The sequence below is a fragment of the Musca autumnalis genome, unplaced genomic scaffold (assembly GCF_047663935.1).
Source record: "Musca autumnalis isolate F117 unplaced genomic scaffold, ASM4766393v1 scaffold_5, whole genome shotgun sequence".
NCBI lineage: Eukaryota > Metazoa > Arthropoda > Insecta > Diptera > Muscidae > Musca > Musca autumnalis.
The window spans coordinates 130,253,711-130,278,195 of NW_027412088.1; the positions used below are offsets into that span (position 1 = coordinate 130,253,711).

At 32.9% G+C, this 24,485-nt stretch overlaps 1 protein-coding gene across 46 annotated transcripts in view; it reads right to left on the reverse strand.

Moving 5' to 3' along the window:
- The window catches only part of mrj (DnaJ heat shock protein family (Hsp40) member B6 mrj), a 119,409-nt gene extending 98,694 nt beyond the window's left edge, over nt 1-20,715 (reverse strand). For 4 of the 46 annotated variants that reach the window (XM_073991342.1, XM_073991311.1, XM_073991299.1 and 1 more), the window contains exons 1-2: nt 20,406-20,580; nt 18,757-18,916 (exon numbers count right to left, since the gene is read on the reverse strand). The gene's annotated coding sequence lies outside the window, so the exon portion shown is untranslated. Of the gene's footprint in view, nt 1-18,756; nt 19,780-19,835 lie in introns of all 46 variants that reach the window. The other 42 variants (XM_073991310.1, XM_073991295.1, XM_073991312.1 and 39 more) reach the window with 36 other exon arrangements.
- Between the last annotated feature and the right edge of the window lie 3,770 nt (nt 20,716-24,485).

The following is a 24,485-nucleotide window of genomic DNA, read 5'->3' on the forward strand; positions in this document are numbered from 1 at the left end:
TCGTGAAATGCCAGAATCAAACATTTTGTTATCGTTGCCCTTTATAACCTGACATTCTACTAAAGGTCGTGTTAATTATACACAGACTTGGCCTAATAAAGCTGATCGTAGTGAATATTAGACAGCATCGGAAATTTCGGTGGTCTGTTGAATATATGCTTTGTTCCTTTACGTGCCTGAATCTCCCAGTTTACCACTTTTAACCCGCAATGTGTTCCCTTACTTTGAAAAGCATACAACTTATACGAGAGCAGTTTACCCTTTTAAAAGTAAAGGAACATACCAATCGCCATTATTGGGCCAAACATTCTTTTTAAATTGAAGCTCCTGTAGCTCTACTTCCTAGTTCACTGTAGTAGTTCCAAAACCTACAAACTGATATTGTGATATTGAACTAGATAGGCACAACTCTACATTTTACACAAAATATTTTTCAAATTTAAAGATATTTGACATTTATAACATTGCACTATAGGGTAATTTGCCCTGTTTTTGAGGCAAAAAGTCGATTTTGCAACTTTTAATAATAATAATTTTTTAGTTGGCATTGAAAAAAGAACATGTCAAAATTTATTAGTATGAATAACATGTTTCAAAATAGCGTCATTACGCGGTTTAAATTGCAGTCAAAGTGAGAATTTCGAAGAAGAACTAAAAAAATATATATTGTAAGGCATATTTCAATGTACTTTAAACCGCTGAAAAATAAACCAAATATAAATATATGTAAAATGGAATAGATTGGCAATTGCGAGAGGAATTTATTTAATATATAATATAGCTTAAACATTTGGTAGCGACCAAAAAACACAAAAAGTCAGAAATAAATATTTTATTTTTCTTAAACTCACTTCATATAGACTTATACAAAATTGGCCGTTATTTTGCCACCTAGAACACATTACTGAAAGTCTTCTGCATTGGTATTACTAGGTTTCAAAACCCGATTTTGCCCGTTTTTTGATATTTATGAGATTTTATTAGGTTACTTCTCAATAAAAAGTCTTAAAATTGTGGAAGTTTGGTTTGAGGAAATAAATAATAAATGTAAAAAATATTGTTGTTTACAATTTTATTGCAAGTAAAATAAGTAATGGCGACAAATTGTTCGGTAAATCCGTGGTTTTCTGTAAACGGTGCGGCAGTAGTAAGATTTATTTTATCTCTCTATTATATATTAATCATTGATACGGTTTAAAGGAGTACTAAACTCGTCTTTATTAACGTATATTCAAAAAATATACAAAACTATAGTAACAATTCGTTGGAAAATCTACTCGCGGGGACAAAATTTGTGTTACTTACTACCGTGGTCGTTTTCATCATTTTATTGTGTATAAGAAAACTAATGAAAATGGCATTGGAAAAAATAGCTTCGTTCGTTATATACGTAGTTGCTTATAACCGTTGTTCCATATATCCGAATTTATCTGTAAAAATCTTTGTTTTATCTCACTTTTACACATAAATAATTTTAAAAGTTAAAAATCCTTTAATTCCGCTGTTATTAATTTTTGTCTCAAAAACTGGGCAAATTACCTATAGTGCATTGCAGTACGTTTGTTACTTAATTTCAGTTTACTTTCAAGAATACAATTGTAATGAAATATTAAAAAAAATGACGATTTTTTAAAACGGGTTAACCGACTCAAATAACCGGTTTTTGGGTTAACCGAAAATGACGTTTTTGGCAAAAACCGGTTTCGGTTTTGTAACTCAAAACTGGATAACCGGTTTAGGTTTTGGACACCCTAATACGGTCTGCATGCTGCAAACCAAGGAGTATGGTTGAAATACGCTCGTAGTCTTTACAAAGTAAAATTACATATACCCAGCAAAATTTGACGGAAGGGGTTCTTTGCGATGACGTGATTTCATGTCATCTTTTGCATTGGTTTAAAGGAAGTCGTGAAAGATCCGATCTTTTCATTAGGATTTGAACCAATGCAAAGGAAGTCGTGAAAGATCCGATCTTTTCATCAGCATTTGTACCCATTCCATCGATCCAATAGAGATGATGTTTGTGTTTTTATTTACACACCTGTTTATTTTCATTTTGGTTTGTTCCAGTACTGCAAAAATCTACTAATTTTTACTATTTTTTCCGATAACATAAAGGAAAAATTGTTATCGTAGTAAAGATAAGTAGATTCTTGCAGTTTCTGGAACAGACCAAAGTTGTTAGAACTGTCGTCGTGATGTTGTCTTACATTTCCTGCATATCAACCAACTAAAACTTCTAAACAATTGGTATTATATGAAGTCCCAACCATCGAGCTAAAAATAGAATCGGACTGCACACATTGCTATTTTAAAAGTTCCCTTGTCGGTTCTAAATCTGACATAGAATGAAATCAATCAAATCTCGCTTCTTGGAATTTGAAAAAAAAAAAGTCCGAAACAAAAGGAACAAGAATCTGAAAATAAAGAAGAAACTACTTTTGGAAAGAAACAATTAATAATAAATTAACTAAGCATAAATGGTATTTTCCATAAAAAGTCTCTCCTCCTCGTTCGTTACATTTTGTTCTTAGAGATCCCTAAAGCAAGCCGGGTTGTAGATCCCTACATATTTCCGTCACTAAACAAAAGAGTATAAATTACCAAAATGTTGTTATAAAATAACAAAATTATAAAATAAAAGTAATTTACGAAATAAAAATACTTAAAGGAGTGCATTTGGAGTCCATGTTGAAATCTGAACTGGTGATGGGAAGATAATTGAAAAAACCTTTTGTAAGATGAAAGAATATCAGTTGCGGAGAACGGAGGAAGTAATCTTTTGCTTTGCAGCGGTGGTGATTACATTGCAATTTTGGATGTAAACTTTTGAAAAAGTAAACTGATAAATTAATTGTAGCTATTTCATGAATTCGTTTGAATTAATAAAGAATTTTGTTTTTCATGAAAACCATATTTCAATACAACATTTCGATTTTCCAAACAAGACATGAAAATTTCATGCCAAGGGGTTGGTGAAAATGACATGCCAAAGCATTGGTTAAAATGACATGTCAAAGCATGGGTGAAAATGACGTGTCAAAGCATTGGTGAAAATGACATGTCAAATCATTGGTGGAAATGACATGACAAAGCATTGGTGGAAATGACATGTCAACGCATTGGTTAAAATGACATGCTTAGGATCCAGAAAAGAACGTCATCTTTTGGGGTCCACGCTCATATAAAATTCATCGATGAAGATGCTAAAAAGATGACATGCTAGATCACTTGCACCCATGATTGAATGTCATCTTTGGCATCGAACATTTTGCTGGGTATCATCATAAGTAGTTTTATCTGTGCGTTCTTTTCCCAAAACATATTTTTGGAACCGTCCAAATTTTTATAAGAAAAAATTGAATGCTCTCAAAAATACTAGGTACTACGTAGTGTAAATAATGTAGATTTGGCGCAAATCGACTTATGCCAAGTTTACATTTATGCTCCAAAATCCACTGGATTTCACGAAATCCTGAAATACACCCCGGTGTTTATACTTATTTTTTTGTTGATTTCAAACATATCACAATTATCAAGGTAGATGCATATGCACAGCTGATCGAACGTGCATTTTCAAAACAAGCTGTTGTAAATTGAATTAGTCATCAAAAAAATACGACAATATAGAACATTACTGCTTTAGTTCGAAAATTGTCGTAAAATTATCTATATATTGTATTAATTGTGTATAATACCAACAAATGAAAAAATAAAAAAAAAATATTTTGTCGTTGAGACATCATAATAATACATTTTTGTTGTGTTCAGAACGTGCAAAATATTACTACTTGCCGTAGTTTTCCTGTTTAGTGCTACAAATGCGTTCCTGAACTCCGAAATCTAGCAAGACTTGCAGTTCTATTTAAACAAAAATAGCGCTGAGTAACAAACACCCTCTTCTCCTGTTTTCTGCATCGCAAATTTCGCATAGTAGAAACTAGCAGCATGTTTATTGGCATCTGAATATGATAGCTGATACGTTGATTTTGACATTTCTGCTGGAGTTTTTGCAATTTCCGTCATTTTTCCGTTCCCCAAATTTTTTAAGAAATTTGTATTTTAAGAAATTTTTTTCAAACATTACCATTAAAAAAGTACGTGAACACAATGAAAAATAGCATTGTAACAAAATAATTTAATATTTTTTTACAAATTGTTTACAAATTTTGATACTAAAATTCTTTGTTGCAGCAATTGATCATCTACCTTGTTTATTGTGATACGTGAAAAGTGTTGCAACTTTTGGTACTTTTTTAGGCAAAAACAGGGTTGTATATCATGTGTACTGTGATTTCGATGTTGATTTCGCAGAAATCACGAAATGAGATGATTTAATTTTTGTATGCGAAATCATGATAAATTTTGCTTGATTCCGCGCGAAATCAAGAAACGCCTTCGAAATCACGAAACGACGCCGAATGTAAACCAAGCATTATACTATTTTCAACGAATGTCCCTGATGTGACTGTATGTAAAAAACAAAACAATGTGCCTATAGAAAAGTTCATTTTTTGCTGCTTGTCATGGAATCGGCATGTTGGCTTGATTAACTTAAGTAATTGTAAGGACAAATTAAATACGTAGACCCTGGATAAAAAAGAATGACAGTCACATCTGTTTTTAAGGTAAATCTTTTACAAAAAGAACAGCTTTTTTACAAATTGGTAATAGTAAAGAAATGCATAAAATTCAAAACAATAATTTATGGTTTTTGTTTTTAATCCGTATACTGAGATATCACAAAACGGAAGCGTGGTTCCATGACATGTCTCGCATAACAAAGGTATTTTTCCGACAAAAACTTCAGTCTCCTTAATATGTATTACGTTTTTCCTCATTGAACCGTTCTTGGTCTAGATTCTTAATTACAAAACAAATTAAATTGAAATCGAATAACATTTTTTGCCTTTTTGTTTATGCTGTAAAATATCGAGTAAATTTGTTTGTATGTGTATGAATATGTTATGTTGACGATGACTTCCGCTTTGATTCACAATCAAGACGGGCAGCAATCCTTAACGGTACGTCTTACATAATAGGGAAGAAATTGGAATCTTCGTGAGATATCATTATATGTATGTAATTATGAATCACAACGACAGTTTAGCATTTTGGACACAAGATAGAGTTCAGACAATAATGTTGTGACCAACGTCATAACCTGATATATTCACATATGATAGGAATACAACACAACGAACCCCCAAAATAAACAAAGGATTTGATTTTTTTTTTTTCATTTATTCTCTTTTATTATTGTCTTAACTTGAAACATAAACTATTCAAAGTAAAAACCAGTTAAGCAAATCAGTTGCAATAACAACAACAGAGACGAAACAAAAATGATATCGAATATCTGCTGGCTGGCTAACTGAGGAAAGGGAAGGAGGAATGTTAAGACCTGTAGAGTAATAACATAGAATAGCCACTACCGTCATGGAGAGCACATATCGAAAATAATGACATAGAGATAATGATAAGCGTGGGGCTTCCACAAACTGACTCAACTTGGTGATAACTTGTTAAAGCAAAACAAATTTAGAAATACAAGTATATACATGAGAAAAAAAGGAAGGCGAAAATTGGAACGGGTAAAAGTGATGTGAAATCTGTTGAAGGTATTGTTTCATACACAGTCTTGCAAAAGTATATGTACGCCCCATAAATCTCGGGTTTTAGGATAAGTAATGATTTTTATGAAATTCCAATTACACAGCTTTATTTCTTCTCACTAATAAACAATATTTAATATAACAAAAGTATATTTCATAATATAAATAAATAACGGTAAATTTTACAAAAACCAAAAAATGATAGTTACAAAAGTTTACGTACGCCCCAAGGAAATATGACTATTATCGTACAATTTATGGAATTAGCAGCAAAATTTATACATTTTATTGATTTGGCGAATGTCTCTGGGTATCTGAGATATGTTTTAGAAAAAATAAAACAATATTTGGGGGTTAGATGCCGTTATGCCAGACTTCTTGTATAGTTCTTTAAAGCGGACCCTTGCTGATCTTGAGGTCCTAGAAAGATTTGAAGTTGTCCTTGTGCAAAATATACCATCCTGGGTAAATGCACATTTTTCCTGAGATTTCTCAGGAAGTTAATAGATTCTGCGGAATTCTTGGCTCAAATTACATACAGAATGCCTTGAATTGCCTTGTAATATGGTCTAATATAATCATTGGACACCAATTGAATCATAAATGTGAAATATTCTGTTACAAACCTGCTCCCAAAGCTTCCAAAGCATCAAAATATAAGCAGTACCAAAAAAACATGAAATTTACACTGTGAGCAACGTCGTTTTCGTATTATGATAATTACCAGCAATAAAGGGGGGAAGTTTCGGATATTTGAACATTTCTTGGTGTCCAAGGATTATATTAGACCATATTACAAGACAATTCAAGGCCTTTTGTATGTAATTTGCGCCAAAAACTCCGCATAATCTAATAACTTCTTGGAAAATCTCAGGAAAGACGTACATTTATCGACACCCAAGAAGATATATAATGCACAAAGACAACTTCAAAGCTTTCTAGGATCTCAAGATCTGCAATCTGACACTAATATTGTAGTTTTTATAAAGTAAAATACCTAAAAAAAGGAAAGAAATCAGTAAGGGTCCGCTTTAACGAGCTATACAAGAAGACTGGCATTAAATAACGGCATTAAACCCCAAATATAGTTTTATTTTTTTCTAAAACATATCTCAGATACCCACAGACATTCGCAAAACCAATAAAATGTATAAATTTTGCTGCTAATTTCATAGATTGTACGATTATACTCATATTTCCTTGGGGCGTATGTAAACTTTAGTAGCTATAATCTATCATTTCTTGTTTTTGAAAAATTTACCTTTATTTATATTATGGAATATACTTTTGTTGTATTAAATATTGTTTATTAGTGAGAAAAAATAAAACTGCGTACTTGGAATTTTATAAATATCAATACATATCCTAAAACCCGAGATTTATGGGGCGTATGTAGACTTTTGTAAGACTGTGTACATAACAACAGCGACGACAATGAAGTAGAAAATAATGGGCAAAGTTGTCATTGACATTATAATTGTTTCACAAACATCCCATAAGGGACAAGGGAGACTTCTCTCATATCAATGAGTGCACCCCGATTCATATTAACTCAATAATATGGGACCTACATTTTATCGCCGAGTCCGAACGGCGTGTCTAACGCACCACTTTTGTAGAGAAGTTTTACATGGCTGAAATACTCAGGAAATGTCGCCAACATTACTGAGGGGTATTTTGCCACCGTTGAAAAGTGTTTTGATGTTGCCTGGCCGGGGAATCGAACCCACGACCTTATGTGTGCAAGACGGGTGTGCATACCATGCACCACGGTGGCACATTGATATTACCCTCCGTTATATGATTGTATCATTTACGCAACAGAACAGAATCCAATTATATCCCAGTATTACCAAAGCCAAATTTTCTTATATGTGCCTATTATAGAGGGAGGCATTCATTATTCCATGCGCTTCACGATAAAATGTATAAAATATCCGAACAAATTAGATTTTTTCATACAGAGGTTTTTTTTTGCCCTGAGTCAAAAATTTTATAATTTGTCGGTAAATCTTTGCCAATATTTAATGGATAAGCTGTGTCATACCTCCTCCGCACGCATGTATGTAAGTCAATGAACTAGCGACACAATGTCTATTTTAAATTGTAGATTGTATGTCAATTCCACAACTAGCCATAAACTTTGTCGACAATTACTGACACATGAATGAAGGCACACACATTTTTATTTATTTTATTCGATTTTACATGTATAACAAAGTGAAATATGTATTATGTGTGCGGCAGATCATTAGTAAAATTATATTGCCACCATGAAATATTTGTATATTGTTTTTAAATGATTACTGGCCACAATTATTGAGAAAGATCAATAATTGTGGAATTGTGGAATCTTTGTTAAGCAGATGTGTTGCGTTGTAATTTAGGTGTTTCTACGTCTTCGGGCATTTATGGTGACGATATATTCGACCTCAGAACATTTCGTTGTTGTAAAATGCTTCCATCGCTTTGTTTCGAGCACATTTTCGACGGTAATTTGATAAATATATCAACAATGCATTGAATTCCCAAATATGAGAATAAACTGCGTGTGTGAACTTTATTTGAAACATGTTTATAAGAAGGTATGCTGTTATGATACAATATTTCTGAAGACTGGAAAGCAAAATTCTTATTAATTTGGAAAAGATTCGTTTTAGACCGTTTTAGATAGATGGTGCAACAAAGTCCAAACCCGATCTAAAAATACAAAATCCCAATATGTAGTTTCAGAATATGCCCCCTAGAAGTTGTGTGCATTTACAGCGTTGAACACTGTTATTACCTCGAGGAAATGTTTGTCAGTATCGAACAGTAACTGGAACCTTTAGTCTGACTATGATTACACCAAAAACAATTACAACCATGATGCAATAATTAAGCCCAGCAGATGTCTTCTTTTGCTGTCATAATACATTTTTGTTTCAACAAATAATAAAATATATTATTTCAGTCCAACCAAAATTATACCTTTGCATTTGAATTGTGCCAATAATATAATAATATTTCGTAATATCGACGCCTCCAAACAATAGTATGCTAAGTCGACTTAGCATGTTTTCAAGTTCTTTACAATTTTACATTTTACGTCCTTTAACTTAAATTCTGTCAAATTTTGGTAATGATCGGTCAATCCGAACAGAAGTTATAAACAAATGTTTACTCAGAATAGTAGTGAAGGTCAAAGAAAACTGTAAACTTTGAGAGCTTCTCCTGCAAAACTCACTTTTCAGACTTAGCATACTATTATTTGGAGGTGTCGATATGTTATTCTTTTTTGTGCCTTACTCGCTAAAAATAAAAATCTTGTCAAAGATTCCGATGACAAATATTGATGATCAAAATCTTCTGATATAGAAGAACAAATAAAATAAAGGTGGAAAAAAGCTGCCTTAGTATTTGTAATAAAGCATTGAAAAATAGGGTTACCAGCCAAGTCGGACTATAGGAAAGGTTTGGAATTAAATGACTAACATTAAAATAAATAAATAATTCGAATATACAAATTTCGAATGATTTGTGATATAAATGCTAGTCTCCAAGCTTAGCCTTCGTCCACCCACTAAAAAAAACACCATTCAATATGCCTGATGATCGGTCTAACCACCCGTGAAACGTAGCATAGTGGTTGAATGTGTGGGACTTCGGTGGATTCCTAATTTTTCAATGTACCTATTAGGTCTAAATAGCTCAACTCGAAAGAGAATTAATTCAAATATCACTCTAAAAATGACCTTCGCCTTAATAAGGCAAAACAAAAAAAAAAAAAAATGATTTCAGCATGAGCCAGGCTGGGATTCGAACCTGGGACCCCCAACAACCAAGTGACACGGTTGCAGGCGTCTTAGCGTTCTAAGCCACCATCAACTTGTCAAAGATTCCGATGACAAATATTGATGATCAAAATCTTCTGATATAGAAGAACAAATAAAATAAAGGTGGAAAAAAGCTGCCTTAGTATTTGTAATAAAGCATTGAAAAATAGGGTTACCAGCCAAGTCGGACTATAGGAAAGGTTTGGAATTAAATGACTAACATTAAAATAAATAAATAATTCGAATATACAAATTTCGAATGATTTGTGATATAAATGCTAGTCTCCAAGCTTAGCCTTCGTCCACCCACTAAAAAAAAAACACCATTCAATATGCCTGATGATCGGTCTAACCACCCGTGAAACGTAGCATAGTGGTTGAATGTGTGGGACTTCGGTGGATTCCTAATTTTTCAATGTACCTATTAGGTCTAAATAGCTCAACTCGAAAGAGAATTAATTCAAATATCACTCTAAAAATGACCTTCGCCTTAATAAGGCAAAACAAAAAAAAAAAATGATTTCAGCATGAGCCAGGCTGGGATTCGAACCTGGGACCCCAACAACCAAGTGACACGGTTGCAGGCGTCTTAGCGTTCTAAGCCACCATCAACTTGTCAAAGATTCCGATGACAAATATTGATGATCAAAATCTTCTGATATAGAAGAACAAATAAAATAAAGGTGGAAAAAAGCTGCCTTAGTATTTGTAATAAAGCATTGAAAAATAGGGTTACCAGCCAAGTCGGACTATAGGAAAGGTTTGGAATTAAATGACTAACATTAAAATAAATAAATAATTCGAATATACAAATTTCGAATGATTTGTGATATAAATGCTAGTCTCCAAGCTTAGCCTTCGTCCACCCACTAAAAAAAACACCATTCAATATGCCTGATGATCGGTCTAACCACCCGTGAAACGTAGCATAGTGGTTGAATGTGTGGGACTTCGGTGGATTCCTAATTTTTCAATGTACCTATTAGGTCTAAATAGCTCAACTCGAAAGAGAATTAATTCAAATATCACTCTAAAAATGACCTTCGCCTTAATAAGGCAAAACAAAAAAAAATGATTTCAGCATGAGCCAGGCTGGGATTCGAACCTGGGACCCCAACAACCAAGTGACACGGTTGCAGGCGTCTTAGCGTTCTAAGCCACCATCAACTTGTCAAAGATTCCGATGACAAATATTGATGATCAAAATCTTCTGATATAGAAGAACAAATAAAATAAAGGTGGAAAAAAGCTGCCTTAGTATTTGTAATAAAGCATTGAAAAATAGGGTTACCAGCCAAGTCGGACTATAGGAAAGGTTTGGAATTAAATGACTAACATTAAAATAAATAAATAATTCGAATATACAAATTTCGAATGATTTGTGATATAAATGCTAGTCTCCAAGCTTAGCCTTCGTCCACCCACTAAAAAAAAAACACCATTCAATATGCCTGATGATCGGTCTAACCACCCGTGAAACGTAGCATAGTGGTTGAATGTGTGGGACTTCGGTGGATTCCTAATTTTTCAATGTACCTATTAGGTCTAAATAGCTCAACTCGAAAGAGAATTAATTCAAATATCACTCTAAAAATGACCTTCGCCTTAATAAGGCAAAACAAAAAAAAAAAAAAAAAAAATAAAAATAAAAATCTTTTGACATCAAGCAAAAAGACAAAGCCCTGAATTTGTTTTCTTGGTCACATTACTAAATGAACCTTGATTACAACTATGTATATATTGGAATATAACTTTTTATTGACATCAACATAATTGGCATTAGTAGAAGATTTAAAATCGATCGGACTATTATCCGAACAGAGCACTACAAAATCGTATCAAAATCATAGTGTATATTCCGGTCGGTATCCGACCTCGATACAAAATTTCGGGACGATCGGTCGAAAATTGCGGCCCAGATTTTTAATGGACACACGGACGGACACGGTGATGTAAATCTCTAAATCTATTTATCACTTGGCCAATATTTCACGGTGTTACATGAAGTTTGACCAAAACAAACTAATAATACACTTTCCACATTGTGGGTATAAGAATTTACGAAATATAAGTCTGTTTCATTTAATGACCACAATATCACACTAACTGGATGCACACAATTTTACAACCAAAAAACACCATCCTTAATCTGATGGAAATGAGTTATTTAGTATGCCTTTTACAATAATATTGTAAATGTGACAGTTTTAATTTTTTTCAAACTATATCGGTCGTACTTTCACGTTGCTTTGTGTCAACGGAAGCAATTTATTTAACACTGAGCCCTGGAGATGTGTGATTTCTTATAACACACCTTTTAGCCTAATGAAGTGTGGAATGGGATGGATGTCTAAAGGATACAAAATGAAAATAAAAGGGTTTAATCCAGCAACAGCCAAAACATGCCGGCTCAAAGAAAAAGAAAAAAAAAACACAAATAAATAAAAGCTGAAACATTTAAACTAAAAACACGCTAACATTCCTCGTTTTGTTTGTTGGAATGAGCTTTTCTCAACAACATATTAAAGCCTATTGATTCAAAACAAAAATCAATTACCTGAAAAAAAATATTTGGACGGATTTCGTGAAATAGAACTATACGATTGATTTCAAAAATATGAAATAGTGCACAACTATAATATACCAATATCTAATATTTAAACATTACACCAGCATCTGGCAAAAAGGGGCACACGTGCCCTTGATGAGAGTAACAACAGAACAACCACCACTCAGTCTTCGTTCAGAAGTTTCTGCTGTCGCTTTTTTCAATGATTTTTAATTTTAGCAATGCTTTGACGCACACGCTGTTTGTGGAGAGAGCGAGAGAGAGTCGTATACGTGAGGCCACAAACAATGCGTTTGGATTAATGCCGATACCTGCATTACACACAAATGCCAATCCCTAACATCCTGTTACACAGCTACACTTTTATTATTTACCATACTTAACTATTTAACAGGAATAAAAAATCATAAGGCGTGTTCTTCCCTTATCTTATAAAAGACGGATGTTATTGTTTAAGCAAATCCTACTCTCAGAAACAAAGTGGAAAATCGTGGGTGTTGCTAAAAAAGGAGCAGTCATCTTCATAACTTCCCTGGTTGACATCCAGAAGACAAGTCTGACAGACAACAAAGCATTTTACGACAAAAACTTATTTAAATTCAACTGAATCAGCACGCTGGGTGTTGTGCAGTCATCCCGCAAACATAAATAATAATATCGCTCATTTACTCAAAGAGTGGCATAAATCAAAAAATTCGTTTTATGAGTCAGCGATTTCTATTTCTTCTACCACTTCTTCTTATTTTATCTTATGTCAAATGTTCATGTTGATATCCCAACGAGTTACAGCGCATCTACTACGAGGTTGGCATAATATAACAAATATGTTTTCGAGTTTAAGTAGCACTAAAACACTTCAAATCATGTTTGATCTAGCCGTTTACAAAATATGGTCCAATTAGTTATTTTGGCATAAATTTCCTTTACCGACAGTATGCCAAAAATTATGAAAATATACTACAGATAGTGCGATAGTGCTTTTCGTCCTGGCCCTTGCATTTGTCGGCTATGAATAGAGCGATATGTAGTAATTAAATGCAATTTTGTACACAGTAAACTCAACTGCTACAGTCCCAATTTCAGGAGTGTACGAATAAAATTCAATGAAAAGTTGACTAAGGGAAATCAGTAAAAAATGACATTTTCTGCTACCATTGTATAGAATGATTAAAATCCAGATTTCGATATCGCCGTATACGAGACCTTCCTTTATTTTTGTGGAGGTACCGGAACGGTTACAACTTACATAGTGTAATGTATAATCAAACGTAATAACTAATATTTTAGTCATCACTGTATCAATAACAATTAATTGGAGTAGCATTCTATTACAATCAACAGCTGATTTAACTGTTATAATTATGTATAAACATTGAGTGAGTTATTGTACTTTGAGGAGAGGATTGATCTCATCATTGCTGTAAACGTCACTCGTTAACTTGCAGTGTAACTGAAAACAACTAAATAAAGAATAGTCTAAAAAGGAATACATAACATATTTTGGCGACGAGAAAACAAAAGTGCAGTTTGTTTGAAGGAAATTTTTAAGAACTTGTTTTTTTTTGCGAATATAACCTTGAACGGCAACAGTAAAATTTCTGACAATACGAAAAATAAAAAATATAATGGCGTTAATTGGAACCATCGAACAGTTCGCTTTTGGTGATGATTTTGAGGAATATCTGGAAAGGATGGAACAATTCTTTAAAATAAATGCGGTTGAAGAAGAAAATAAAGTGGCATTGTTTTTAACATTGGTCGGCCCAGAAACTTATAAGCGCATAAAAAGTATTCTGCTTCCAGAAAAAGCGACTACCAAAGCATATAAAGCCTTGCTAGAAATTATCACACCACATTTTACACCTGAAAGAAACATAATCGCAGAACGTTTCAAATTTTATAATTGTATGCAGAAACCAAATGAAACAGTGGGCGAGTTCATGGTAAACCTTAAGCTTTTGGCTGGTCAGTGCAGCTTTGGTAATTTTTTACAAGATGCTTTGAGAGACCGGCTGGTGTGTGGAGTTAGTTGTGGTCAGCTACAAACCAAATTATTGTCGACCCCTAATCTGACGTGGGAAGAGGCATGCAAGTTAGCGCAGTCATTTGAATTGGTCAATAAAGAACAAAAATGTATGCAGCCGTCGGCAACATTTGAGTTGAACAAATTGCAACAACAAAAGCATTATCGACATAACCAAACATTTGAAAAGTGTTCAAAGTGCACCACAAAGCATCCAGTGGGTAGATGTCCTGCAAAGAATTGGAACTGTTTTAGCTGTGGGAAAAAGGGGCATTCTTCCAAAGCGTGTTTTTCGAAGGCGAATAAAAAATCTCACTACCAAGATACGAACAATTCAAGCCGAAATCGTCAATTGAACGAAATGGATTTTAAATTGGGCTCGATCAATTGGGTTGGTCATAAGAGTGAGCCATTATTAGTAAATTTGGTGATCGAAAATAAGTGCGTTCCGATGGAAGTGGACACTGGAGCTGTGGTATCGGTGATTTCTAATTTTGATTATTTGGATTATTTTAAAGATATTAAGTTATATAAAGTTAATTATCCACCATTACAGGTTGTTAACGGTACAAAAATAGAAGTGCTCGGAGAAATATCAGTGTTGGTTAATGATCGAATCTTAAAGTTGTTGGTAGTGATGTCGACGCATCGGTTTAAGCCGTTATTAGGAAGAAATTGGTTGGAGGTAATTTTTCCATCATGGAGAAAATTTTTTACAGCTATGACTGGTGAGTTGGGTAACAATTATTTTGTGAAAAGTATCTGCCATACCAATGTTATTGAGGATTTGAAATGTAGATTTCCCTCGTTGTTTTTAAGGAATAAAAATCCTATAAATAAGTTTTCCGCAGAAATTTTTGTGCAGCCTGGTGCACAACCAAAATTTTTTAAACCCTATACAGTGCCAATGAGTTTAAAATCCAAAGTTGAAAGGGAATTAAATAACATGTGTGAGGAAGGCTTTATACAGCCAGTGCGGAATAGTGAATGGGCGGCACCCATTGTATGTGTTTTAAAGAAGGACTCCAGTGTAAAAATTTGTGGTAATTTTAAAGTTACAATAAACCCAGTGATTCAGATGGATGTCTATCCACTGCCTTTAATAGACGAAATCCTTACTAGTATGAGAGGGAAAACGTGTTTTTGTATACTGGATTTAAGCAAAGCGTACCTACAGCTTTCAGTGAAGGAGTCATCAAGGTCATTTTTAACAATTAATACCCATTTGGGTCTTTTTGAATTTTGCCGATTACCTTTTGGCGTGTCAACGGCACCAATGATTTTTCAAAGGGTCATGGACCAAATAATGCAAGGTTTAGATGGCGTAGCTGTTTATTTAGATGATATATTGGTGGCAGGAATCGGTAAAGAAGATTGCTTTGCTCGTCTGTGTAAAGTATTAAGTAGGCTTCAAGATTACAATGTCCGTGTAAATTGGGAAAAGTGTAGACTTTTGGAGAGTAATCTGGAGTATTTAGGTCATGTTTTGACACCAGAGGGGATAAAGCCTTCGAAAAAGAAGATGGATGCTATAATGTTGGCCCCAGAACCAGTAAATGTAGACCAACTACAAAGTTTTTTAGGTCTTATAAATTATTATTCAAAGTTTTTACCAAATAGTTCTACAGTACTGGCACCATTATATAATCTTCTTCGTAAAGATACCCAGTGGCAGTGGGATAATGAGTGCGCAGTAGCCTTTTTAAATTGCAAAAAATTGCTAACTGAAAATGATCTTTTAACCCATTTTGATCCGGCTAAGCCCATTGTGATTGCCTGCGACGCTTCGCCTTATGGAGTGGGAGCAATTCTCAGCATTGTGGTTGAAGGAAAAGAACGTCCATGTTATATGGTTTCCACCACATTATCAAAGTCAGAGAAAAACTATTCGCATATTCATAGAGAGGCATTGGCAGTGGTTTTTGCTATTAAAAAATTTCATAAGTATGTGTATGGGTATAAATTTACAGTGTATACTGATCATCAACCTCTAGAAAAGCTTTTGGGAGACCAAAAAGCTTTATCTAACGTTGTTTCAATCCGTTTTCACAGATGGATTCTGTTTCTTTCAAATTATAATTGTGTAATTAAATATCGACCTGGTTCTAAACAGGGAAATGTGGATGCTTTGTCAAGGTTACCTTTGGAAGGTGCTACATGTGTTTCAAACTTCAACATTAATTTCTTCAATTTTGATACAAATAGTATCCCACTAAATATTAATGATATTGTACAATTTTCTGAAAAAGATGAGAATGTTAGTCAATTCATAAAATTTGTTAGAGGTAATTCGTGGCCAAAACCACAAAATTTGCGAAGTGAATTAATACCTTACAAAAATGTAAAACTTTCTCTTGAGGTAAAGGATAATTGTTTGTTTTATGGAGATCGGTTAGTAATACCATCTATTTTACGGTACAGAGTTCTAAATATGTTACACGATACACATGTTGGTATTGTGAGAATGAAATTGTTGGCAAGGAGTTGTGTTTGGTGGCCTTCTATAGATTCTAATATTGAAAAATTTGTTGCTAGTTGTCAGGTTTGTCAAAAAACTCAGAATAAAACCAAAGATTGTCCAAATTTTACCTGGCCTTCTACTTCATATCCTTTTGAGCGTATTCACGTTGATCTTTTTCAATTCCAAAATACAGATTTTTTGATTGCTGTAGACGATTTTTCAAAGTGGATTGAAGTTCACATTTTACCAAAAACAACAACTGTTGTTGTAATTGAAAAATTAAAGCTAATGTTTTCTATTTTGGGTCTTTGTAACACATTGGTTAGCGACAATGGGCCGCAGTTTCGAAGCGAAGAATTCGAATTGTTTCTTAAATGCAATGGTATAAATCAAATGTTCAGCCCCGCATATCATCCTCCTAGCAATGGTTTGGCAGAAAGAGGAGTTCAAACTGTTAAACGTTGTTTAAAGTCTTATTTTTTATCAGACCAAATGAAAAAGTTATCTTTGCAAAATATGGTTTTCAATTTCTTATTTAAATATCGCAACACACCAACAACCGTCACTGGTATTTGCCCGAGTGAATTAGTATTAGCTTATAAACCAATAACTCCTTTATCGTATACTAATAACAACAAATTGATTTCGAATACAGTAACACCTACAGACTATAAAAATCAGAAAGAGAAAGAAAAAAATGAATTTAGAAATAATGAAAAAACAAAAAATTTCAATTTGAAAGTTGGCGAAGAAATTTTGTATTTGAACCCAAATAATAATAGTGAAGCGAAATGGATCAGAGGCATCATTAAGAAAATTATTTCAAGAACTCTTTATTTGGTTCAAGTTGGAAATAGATGTAGAGTTGCTCATCGCAATCAACTTAAAAAATTCGAAAAAGATATAATTTTGACTTTCACAGAAAAAGACACAAATATTTGATGCCGAAGATTCAGTTCCAAACTATAATAATGTTCCTATTAAAGAAAGATTAAGGAAAAAACCTAGAGTTGATTATAAATCTTTAGCAAAAGGACATTGAAATTTGAATTTTTATATTGTTATTTTTATAATAGTACTTCACTCTAATTTTAAAAAAAGGAGGAAATGTAATGTATAATCAAACGTAATAACTAATATTTTAGTCATCACTGTATCAATAACAATTAATTGGAGTAGCATTCTATTACAATCAACAGCTGATTTAACTGTTATAATTATGTATAAACATTGAGTGAGTTATTGTACCTTGAGGAGAGGATTGATCTCATCATTGCTGTAAACGTCACTCGTTAACTTGCAGTGTAACTGAAAACAACTAAATAAAGAATAGTCTAAAAAGGAATACATAACACATAGATTAGATTTTATTTCTTTAGAAGACAGAAAGAGTGTGAGTCTTTATGAGTTTAATGGCGCTGTAGTGATTTATCTTCGCAGCACCGCTGAATGTTTTGCTGAATAAAGCAATTAATAGTTCTGGTCCCGACGATGGTGCGCCAAGTATATATAATAAAAATATTTTTGAAAAACTAACTATTCTCTTTCATTGATAGGCTAAGAAGTTTCCGAACCGCCCTCGTATATGAAAAAAAATCTTATTTTGTGGCCTTGCATATGTCTGGTAGTATAAGTGATTTCTCAAATTATAGAGGTATAGCTAAATTAAGTGCCACCATGCCGTTGACGCTGATATAAAAATTAGTTACCGAAGTGAATTAAAAACTTATTTTTTATAAACTTGATCACAATTTGACATTAGCATTGACAGCTTATTGTCATGGATTTCTTCCAACTTACTCAACCGATAAGTGTCCCGTCAGGCATTCAACAAGAGATTCACCTAGGTCCAGTTTTATTTTTACTATTTGTTAATGATTTACCTTCATACCTCACAAGTCGAAAGAAACTATTGATTTACTTAAAAATTATCTATCATCGCTCTGTAGTGTGATTATAACAAAATGTATTCCCGCAAAATGTATTAATCAATGGTGAATAATTTTGGCGGATTCGAATGGTGCAGCTAATGTTCTCCAACGACAAGACAGTACAGAGGAAAAGCAATAAGATCTTAAGCTTTACGTTCTACAAGAGATGCATAATCATTCTGTAGACCAGAATATGTGGGAGTACAAACCAATTTGTAGCAACTTCAATGACAAGCAAATTAAGACAAAAGTAAAATTGTATCCAATAGACCGCCAGAAATATAGGTGGTCCTCATAATTATGATACATATTACGTTTACATTATACACAAATTCCACTTACCCTTTTCTCCTTTTATGTTGGTTCTCCTGTTTTCTTTACTGCTATTTGTTTTTGTTATTTTATCATGTACATATAATTTTATTTACTCTATATTCTCCAATTCGTTTTCAACCAAATTCCGTTCAAATTTTAATTATTTTCTGGTATCGGCGATATTGTGCTAATTTGCGTAAATTGGAATTTAGTTTTTTTTTTTCAATGAGTATGTTTTCGAAGTCACAATAAAAACGACAAAAAACTCAAATGAAATTAGAATTATTTTGTGACTTTGCTGGGTTCTTATCAGAAAGAATTGTTGCCAGTACTCTTTTTATTCAGCTGAGAAAACAAACAAAAACCACTTTAAGCATGGTTGCCATACATGCGGATTTAACGACCAACTTCGGTAATTGTATTTATGTTTTTAATCCGTGTGATCAGACAGAACAAGCATATTGGATAGGTTAGTCCCGGTCCACACTAGAGTAACTTCAATGAAATTTTGACATGAAATTTTGCATTTTTGGGAAAAACACATAATTTCAAGAAACTAACCGCTTTCATGTGTTCTGAAGCTTTGTTGCAATATTCGTATGAGACAATCAGACCTTTTATTTTACATTAATGTCAAAATTTCAGTGAAATTACACTTGGTGTGGGCCGGGACTTAGTGGTGTCACACCAGCTGTTCGAATATGAAATGTCAAACCCCTTTGTAGTAAAACTATAATTGTTGTAATTTCGCAACATAAGGAAAATGTTTGACATACATAACATATTCCAAGTATGTCGATACCACTGCCTATTCAATATGTCTTGACCAGAAGCTATAATTCTTTCTATATAATGAAAATTATTTTATTTAAATTTCTCATTGCCTATTGTCCTTATAGTCTTTTATAGAACAAAAATCGAGCACCAAGGACAAAACTATGTGACGGTTTTTCAAAATGGCTTTAAGGACATGTTTAGTTTGGAGACCGTCCTCTGTCTTTGCAGTAAAAAGTTGGTAACGTAGATAGATATCAATCCAACACGGCCAAACTTCCCGTTCTGTTGTTTAGAAAATCTTATGGGTGTTATGTAGTTGTGTTGGCAACCTTGGTAAAATTAAATTTTATAACATAGCAAACCAACACTCCAACTGAGAGGGATGATTCTGAGAGCAGAAAAGAAGAAAAAAACAAGGAAGTAGAGTTGCTTCCTTTTATTATGCTATTCACATTTACTTAAACAATTTCAATTTTTTTTTTTTGTTTTTTGACTTTGTCCTCATACGAACACCGGAATATTTTTTTTGCTTAACAATGGACGAAACGAACTCTTCACGCACACACCTAGCAAAAAATTTTTGTTCATTTTTACACTGAATAAAAAAGAAACAATTGTGAACTTCTTTTTCTTTGTTATCTCTGTGTCTCTGTGCTTATTTTTGCATTCTGATTTGTTTATAAATTCTCATTTGCGATTAAAGAATCAATTGTTTACACGTTTTCCACTTTTTTCATATTGCTAAACACAACACGCACTTTCTTTTAAATTTTGGTTATTAATTCTCATTTGTTTATCGCTGCTTTTTGGCGGTAATTATATTTTTTTACATTTTCTTTGTTTATTATTCCACACCGTTTGCTTCAATTCCTTCATTTTATCTTTTCATCACTTCATACCACTTTAGTTTAATTCTTTTCAATTCTTTGTTTCACAAAAAAAAACACAAATTTATAAAGTAGTTATAAAAATAATTATTATTCCATAAAAAGGTGGCAATCGACTTAATATTTTATTGGAGTAAATAAAAATCACCGACTATTACATTTCTAAGAAAAGTGTCCAAACTACACTACTGAGCATGGCAGTATTTCATTGGAACTAGGGATACGCAACTCGACTTTCGATTAATCGACTTTTAAGTTGACAGAGCCTAAAAATCGAAGACGACTTTACGTTATAGAGAAAATCGAAAAGTCGACTTTTTATGATCGATTATCGTACCCAAGATTAGAGCTGGCAAATAATCGATGGCACTATCGATAATATCGATTATTTTTAAAAAATTCAATATCGATAGATAGTTTTGTTTATCGATATTATCGGACTAAAAATCCCTAACCTAATCTATAGAAATTACGCTGTTTTTCGGTTTTGTGGACGTGAGAATGTAGTTGTCAAAAAACAGTAGTAATATTTTGTTAAAAATAAAAAGGTTTTATTGCATTTTTGTGTCATTTTTATTAAATAAAAACAATTATTATTTCTGTAAAGTACTTGTGCAAAATATCAACAAGAGCATAGACATTTCCGCCATTTTCATCTCCAAATTAATGGTGATGAGAAATTAACGATAATATCGATAGAAATCAATATTTTAAAATATTATATCGAAAATATCTAATGTTGGGAATATCGATGGTTTGCCAACTCTACCCAAGATTTTTAAGTTAACTCTTGTGACAGACTATAAAAATTTTCATAAACATATTTTAAGTTTATGGGCAAGAAGGGAGAAAACGGGCTCCTTCATTTCCGTTCTCTACTAAAATCTAAAACACTTTTAAGTAAAATTTTCAATTTCTTTCACAAGAGTATGTTAGACTTTACTGAGACTTCTTCTTATACCGATAACATTTCGTCGGTGTCATGCTTAATTGTTCCATACGCCATTTGCCTGATTCGAGAAAAACTCAAGTTAATGTTTGAGCCCATACGGATTAAAAGTGGTACAAAAATCCAATACTTTAAGAGCTCTGTTCTGCTTAACTGAACTCAAAGCATATATCAGTAGTTTATTTTAGTCAGATATCTATGATAGTCTAGAAGTTATGGCCGATTTTTATAATTGCAAAAGGTTGCTGAATTGTTCCATGGGTTCTTTTATTCGTGTTTTTGGCTGTTTGTGTCATATGGAACACATTTTTCACATTTCCACAGAACCACTTTTTATCAATTGTGTTCCACCTCCCTTATGTGAAGTGCTACTGTAAGGTTGAAAATTCAGGTCTTCAAATGAAACATTTATATGAGCAAATAAATACATTAAGGACTATTATTATAGGTCTTCTTAACATTTATTTATTTGAAATATATAGAAGTAGCGTAGAATATGAGGTAAACATTACGATCGGAACTGATTTTTGCATTTCTAATGTAACATAAAAACTTTAAACGCATTTTTCTCAAAATACCATTTTTGTAGTCGGTGTCTACGCTAACTTCAAGACGAATGAACATATCTGCGTATATTTTTGTGGGCTTAAATCAAAACCTTGTCTTAAAACGAGGGAATTTTTTTACAAAATGCGTTACCTTAAGTGAAAAGAAATTGTAGTTTTCATATAAAATTACATTATTCAAAAATATTTAGATTTAAAACTATTATTTTTCATTATTTAAGCCCAATCCTTTAAAACAATTTGTTCCATACGCCACATTGTTCGTAACTTGACGAAATTGGGCAGTTTTTTTTTGTTCACACGCCATGATTTTTTGTGCGGAACAATTCGCCACACGGCATGGATATGGAACAAAAATGTTCAAAACTGTTTTGTTCCATACGTCAGGCTTTATGGATATGGAACAAAAAGACAGGATTTTTTGCGTCAAAAAGCTGATATGGAACATATTGACATCTGAATATCTCAAAAACTATAGAAGATAGAAGAAAACCGATTAAAAAATCTGAAAGAGCATGGTTTAAAATCTAGTGAGGTACCTTTATCTCAAAATGTCAAAAATGGCGTATGGAACACTTAAGCATGACACCGACGATTTGCTCTGTTCCAGTACTGCAAGAATCTACTAATTTTTACTATTTTTATCGATAATATAAAGGAAAAAAATGTTATCGTAGTAAAAAGTGGTAGCTTCTTGCATGTTCTGGAACAGAGCAAATGTGTAGTGTAAAGTGAACTGATGACTTGAACACTTATACATATGCCGTTTCCACGGTACGAATTTCTTTTTCTATTTTTTGTTTGGCCCATGGTACAATAAATGCTCTGTTCCAGAACCTGCAGGAAGCCACTTTTTTTACTACGATAACAATTTTTCCTTTATATTATCGAAAAGATAGTAGAAATTAGTAGATTCTTGCAGTACTGGAGCAGACCAAAAGTATAGGTAGGCTAGGGGCTGGATTCTTGTTCTATGAAAATTTGAAATGAAAAATATTTCCTTTATAATTTTTTTCATTTGACAGTTTTCTCCTTTATAAAAGTTTTCATTTAACATTTTCATAGAAACAGAATTGAGCCCCTGGGGGTCAATTCTCGTTCCAAGAAAACGTAAAATGAAAAGCTTTTTTACGTTTTCATACCATTTCTGATTAAGTACAATTCAACAACAAGCACATAGAAATTTGTTTTTGTTTGTAAGTCCCGGTCCACACTAGGGTGATTTCATTGAAAAAATTGCATGAAATTATGCGTCTCTAGATCGACTTCCGTAGTAAAATCATAAAATTGCTGTAGTGGGGAATTTTAAGAACGCCTAATTTCATGCAATTTTTTAATGAAATTCGCGCTAGTGTGGACCGGGACTTATGTAAACAAATTGCCTGCTACTATCTTTTACTACGATAACAATTTTTCCTTTATGTTATCGAAAATAATAGTAAAAAATAGCAGATTCTTGCTGTTCTGGAACAGACTAAAAACAAGGAAATGTCTATAAATGATTGGAATTAAAAACACTAATACTTGTTAACATTTGTTTGAATATTTTGAAAAACATGAATGAAAATTCGTTGCATTTTCAATTTGAACAAAGACATAAAATATAACAAGATGGGTCTAACATAATGTTATGTTCCAATATGGTGACATAAAATTATGTTAAACTTGTTTTTGTTGCCGTCGTGTTCCGTTAGTTGTCTGTTATACACAAACACCCTCTATGGTTTAATAGTAAAATTGAACTGCATTATGCACTATGTCCAATCTTTACAGTTCTATGTCTTTGATTTGAATGTTTTCATATTAGGTCTGTCTGGTTACTTTCACAGCAAGAATTGTCCAGCAAGAACTTTCTCAGAGAGTAAGGTGTTTTTATTCTCTTTTGCTAGAAAATTGTAAAAAGGAAACAGACACCTTCCCAGCAAGCAATCAGCTGACTTGCACAAACAGAACAATTTGTCGACAAATAAAGGAAACAAAGGAAGCAAAAATTTTGTATTTTATTAAAAATTAAAAAGAAAATGACCCAAAAAGGAATTTTTACATTTTGCAACTTTGTTCTCCAAAAAAAAAAAAAAAAAAAAAACACATTAGGCTTGCTATTTCCACAATAATTTTTTTTTTAATTTTCGCAAGCGTAAATCTCTGAATAATTAAAAACAGCTGATTAATTGTTTTCAGGAAGAAGAAGAGTTACAAGTGTTTGCTGGAAGAAATTTGTCCAGCAAGAATTTGCAAACGCTCGGTAAAAGAACTGTCAAAATGTCTCTCTCGATTCGCTCTCTATTGCTGGTTTTTTTGTGTTAACAGGCGACTTCCAGCAACAATTGGTACAAATTGTTACAAGTTTTAGGATAACCAGGCAGACCTATTTCAACTGTCAATTGGTTTGTGTTACGTCAAATAAAAACTCATCTGATATCCATTGGATTTCATTTGACGTTTAAGCAGTGTAATTGGCAGTTGAAATCAGGTAGATTTCTAAATGTAAACAAAGCATTAGTGTACGGCACATCTTTCAGACTAATGCTTTGTTTACATTTACGAAATCCACTCGATTTCAACTGTCAGTTCCTT